Source organism: Myripristis murdjan, chromosome 4 (assembly GCF_902150065.1).
Source record: "Myripristis murdjan chromosome 4, fMyrMur1.1, whole genome shotgun sequence".
In the NCBI taxonomy this organism is placed as follows: domain Eukaryota; kingdom Metazoa; phylum Chordata; class Actinopteri; order Holocentriformes; family Holocentridae; genus Myripristis; species Myripristis murdjan.
This window is the reverse complement of record NC_043983.1, coordinates 26,834,821-26,839,820: the sequence shown is the minus strand read 5'-3', so window position 1 is coordinate 26,839,820 and position 5,000 is coordinate 26,834,821. Positions and strand designations below refer to the sequence as shown.

Below are 5,000 nucleotides of genomic sequence, written 5' to 3'. Positions count from 1 at the left end.
TGGTATTAACATGGATTTCATGTTTCAAAAATGATGAAGGTTTCAGGATCATTTTTCTTCATTACATTGTTCATAAAGGTTTGCTTAATTAATATGCAAGTGTTTGCAGGCGCTCCAAAACCAATTAATCTAATTTGCTCCATGGGAGGTATCTGTGGTGTAAGTATGGAGGTTTTATAAGGTATGGTTCTGGAGTTATTGTGTTCACGGGAATATATCTACACACGGACTTACATTCCCAAGACAACATAAACATACAAAGGAGAGGAATGAAAAAGAAAAGGAAAGAGTACACAATAGGCAATAGGATGTGCAAATATTTGTCTATATCCCCAGACTGGCTCCCCAGATACACCAAGGGCAGCTTTTTGCACATTTGAGTATATAAGTAACCCTCCTTTCCCCATAAATAACTCTTGAAATATAGAATACTGCTCCAGAGCAAAACATGAGGCACTGATTTACATTACAATTCAGTCACTCACATCCCAGAATGATCGCATAAACAAGTTTCCACAGTGGCCATGCTGCACTTATGGAACGCGCCTAATAAAGGAAAAGACACGACTATGTAGGTGCTGCACTAAATCGATAATCTGCTCTCAGTATCACGGCTTTGTTAATGCCAACGTGAGAGTCTCTGAGAGCTAATTACTGTAATCTTCAAACAGGACACTTTTAATTACGGCCGCCTCTAATAGGAACACGCGGTCACACTACAGCGGTGAACTTATTCTGCTGTATTAACCCGTGTGTTAATCTGTGGAAACAGTCTGAGCACGTGTTAACACTGTTGTTAGCTGGGTGTTAGTGCTGCCTCTTTCTGACTGTATTGTTCAAGTTTTACTGCTATTTTTACAACTATTTTTCACAATATATTTGCACACTATTTCTTTGCACATTAAGACCACTATAAGGTGAATATGACCTAATGTACGTTCAATTACTGCAGTTTTTAAGGTTAACATTTATCACTGACAACTCTTGTTTATTGCTCCCAAATTACTTTATTAAAAAATACAAAACAACGTTTCGGTCCAAGGTGGACCTCCACCAGGTTTTGAGTAATTTAATGAAGTAATTTGGGAGGGAGAGCCTTTCCTTTATGACTTAAGTTCTTGTGACAATTTGGTTCAGCAGCACCAAAAAAACTTGAGAGGTGTGTGAAATCTTTTTCACAGCTTGAACACTTGTCACTGGAAAATTTTCAACCATTTGTGGTTAAAATATGCTTATTGTTCTTTCATCAATACTTTCTGTCATTTTTCATAATGTGATCCAGAAAATTATTCTGTGTAACATGAGTTTATATCATATAGTTTTATAAATAGAATCAAACGTAATTGATGTAATCAATAAAAAAAAGCCCTCAACTGGAAAACCGAACATCTTGTTCTAAGAAGACGATATCCTAAAGCTTTTTTTGACACCTTGCAATGCCTCAAATCTGATATCTTCATCAAAACTAGCACTGAAAAATAAATGGTACATGGTAAAAATTTGTTTTCAGTGCCCAACTAGATATCTAGGGCAGATAACAAAGCTTTCATAGAGAAAGAAAAGTATGGTTTGAATAGGAACCAAGAGGATGTTTACCCTGTGAGTGTGTTCTTCCTGCTTACCCTATCGCTATGAGAGCAGTGAGGTATGTAATTACAGTACCAAGCTAGAGATTGGTGAGGAGGTGAGAGGAGGAGAGAAGAGGGGATAAATAAAGAGGAGAGAATATGGAAGGACAAGAGAGGAGGAGAGAAAACACACACACACATACACACACACACACACACACACACACACACCTCTCAGCACCAAGGACAGATGCACATACGTCACCTTTGTCACCTTGCTTCAGTGAGCAAACGTTTCCTCTGAGGAAATGTTAGCTAGTGTAGTCTAACATGTTACACACATGCATATTATACAAAAACCACACCACACACACACACACACACACACACACACACACACACACAGCAGCCCAAGGCACCAGGCACCCCAAATCTGTCACGCAGTGATAGTCGCAGCTCAGCCAATCAGCTGCTGGTCTGTGCTCTGCTTATTACTGTAATATCTGCATGCCTATTGGTCATTTTAAGCCAGTAAGCAGATGCAGGAAATATGTGACAGTGTGATTTATTGTGTTGGAGGTTAGGGGGTTACTACTTTGTTCATTAGTCTCATGCAATACCCTGGAATATTTTTGAAATGATCCTGGCTTGACTTTGATTAGACCTGGAGGAATGCTACGATTTGCTGTTGAGATTCAACATGCACAAAATTAAAAAGATTAACCTTCAGGGGGTTGTAAAATGTTATTTGGAAATCTGAGCGTTACAGAGGCACAAAGCAACTGCTTTTGTAATTGTTATTGTGAAGAAACAGCATCTAGGGACAACAAAAGGTGGCCAGTAATTAAAGAAACATTTGATAGCTTCCCTTTATCTATAATTAAAAAACAATCAACGCAGGTAATTACTGTATATCTCCAGAGAAATTATAACAGGATTCTCTTACATTAAGAATATTAAACATGGAATAATATTGAATGGAAATTATCGAAAGTAGGGCTGCACCTGCCCAGTTGAATCTACAGTCATACAGTCATGCCATTTCTGTACATGTTCAGGTTCTGTCCTATAATGCTCTTCCATCAGAGATATGATCTGCCGTCTGTGTTGAAAGCAAGTAAAGACTCATTTATTCAGACTGGCTTTTGCCTTGCCTCATGATGTGAGTTTGTAATTTTGTGTGTTTTTGAGTTGTTTTTTTATTTTACTCTTGTGAAACACTTTGTGACTTCTGCTCTGTGAAATGTGCTACACTAAATAAACTTTACTTGCTTTACTTACCGCTCTCTCTGAAGACTAATTCAAAGGTAGATGGTGAGTCTGGACCCTGATTTAAGTTACGTTTGGCTTTTTTTTATCTGTGCCAAAGGTCACAACTGACTCAGGCGTAAGTGCCTTTTATGAACTCTGCTCCCGTGTCATGTAACTGACTGCAAAATAATCTAAAGCTTAAAAAACTGGTCTGAATTGGGAAAGTGCAAACTGTTAAAGAAGGTGCTTGGAGCAGATTCAATAAATAGCAGGAGCTCTCTTTGCTTTTAGTTTAAAATCGACTTGGCCTGTGAGCCCTTGTCTTTTGATGGTGGACTTATTGCCTTGTGGAGCACTTATATAGAAAAATGGACTTCTTCTGAGTGACTTTGATTGTGTTTTGCTTTTGTATATTATTGCACTGCATATTGCTTTTGTGTATTGTTGTATATTGTTCTTCTGCACCCTTTTTTTGTTTGTCATATTACTTCTCTCCAGGTGTCCCTGAAGAGAAAATGAGATACTACCTGGGTAAACAGAGACTAACAACCAAAATCTCATCTTAAAGGCTTAAAATCTTCTGCCTTTTGCAGAACTTTGAGCTTTTATCTCAAACCTGGTAGATATTTTTATTGATGATGGTTGGTGTTCAGTGTTCACGGTGCGACTGGTGAGAGACATGCAGTCTTGTCCAGATTTAATGAAAGCAGCATCGGCCAAAAAAACAAAGTATCATTTCCACCCAAATAAAACAAAAACTTCAGTCTGTTGTGAGTAAAATTATGCTAATAACAATTATGCCCACGGGTGGTTACTTAAAAATTTATTAAGGGTGATGGCAAGCGGCTGCAATGTAAAGTTTCTTCATATTTCCCCATTAAACACACACACAGGGAATTATCTGTTTTAATACTGTGCATGCCCAGTAGGTGATTCTAGTTTGTATAAATCATCAAGGATCCACTGCCATCCCACTTCATAAATACTGCAACAGATGCACAGATACAGAATTGAAATGAAGTGGAATTGAATAAAAACAAGAATCACATTTCAGCCAGTTACTCAAAGTAAAAGTGTATAAGTCAACCGATGGCTGTCTGTCAGTCAGATAGTTACTCAGCAGGTCAGATTTTTCTCTCAGACTTGGACTGGACTTCAGCTCCCACGGGGCTGTTGACAGAATATGACCTTTGGCCTCAAGCTCCCTGAATAGACTCTGACCCAGGCCGTGGTCGATGTGTAAGTAAGTGTGAGTGTTTGCGTGTTTGAGTGTGTGTGTGTGTGTGTGTGTGTGTGTGTGTGTGTTCGCAGTCCAAGGTGACACTCTCTCTGCTGCCGCTGCTCTCGCCCTCCAGGCCAGACTTGCACGCAGCTCGGGTTGGATGTCACATTCATGAGCGCGTCAGATGTACTTTTCTCTGAGTTGTGAAGGGGGACACGCGACTTACGCACATTTGTGTGCTTTTTGGTTGTAAACGCAAATGAAAAACAGAGGTGAGGAACCATTTGATTTGTGTCTGGCTGCTTGTTTGGGACTGTGACCAGTACTGGGGTGGGAATGAGCTAGAAAGAAAAAAAAAACACATGGAAGGCATTGAAGTACATCCTATAATCCCAAAAAAGCACATGAATACTAAAAGGGTGCATGTGGAGCATGTGAAATCCCTTTTTAGCTGTGGCTTACAAAACCACAACGACAACGTACAGAATCCATCCTGTGTTCTTGAAATCTAACCAGTGGATTTAGTCATTAGTGCTGCTGTCCTTCCCTATCCCGGGGTCCCTTTTTCCTGTACTACTGGTCTTCAAACAAAGACGTCTCGCGTTGGCCAAGATGAATGCAGCTGCATTGACATTTTTCTTTTTTATCAGTTGGTGGTCAATTTGACCCCAGTAATTTAAACCTCCAGAAAATGATGATAATAAAATTTGTTACCCAAGCTTATGTGTCAAGCACTTTATGTCTTGTTGACTACCTAAATAAAACACAACCTCCCTCACTCGCACCCTTATACATCAAAGTTCTTCTGGAAATCATGTTTTTTCCTCCAAAATGTCATATGGTCCTCACACTCCTGCAAGTGTGATTATGTTTGGTGACGGGCCTAAAGGGGGAGTTTTTTGAAGATTATAAATAGTTATAATTCATCAGTGTCATCCAAAAGCTATAACAAATGTGTG

At 39.2% G+C, this 5,000-nt stretch overlaps 1 protein-coding gene across 5 annotated transcripts in view; it reads right to left on the bottom strand.

Annotated features, from left to right (window-relative positions):
• Nucleotides 1-5,000, bottom strand: part of LOC115357821 (discs large homolog 1-like protein) — a 127,179-nt gene that overhangs the window by 18,310 nt on the left and 103,869 nt on the right. The gene's annotated exons all lie outside the window — the stretch shown is intronic.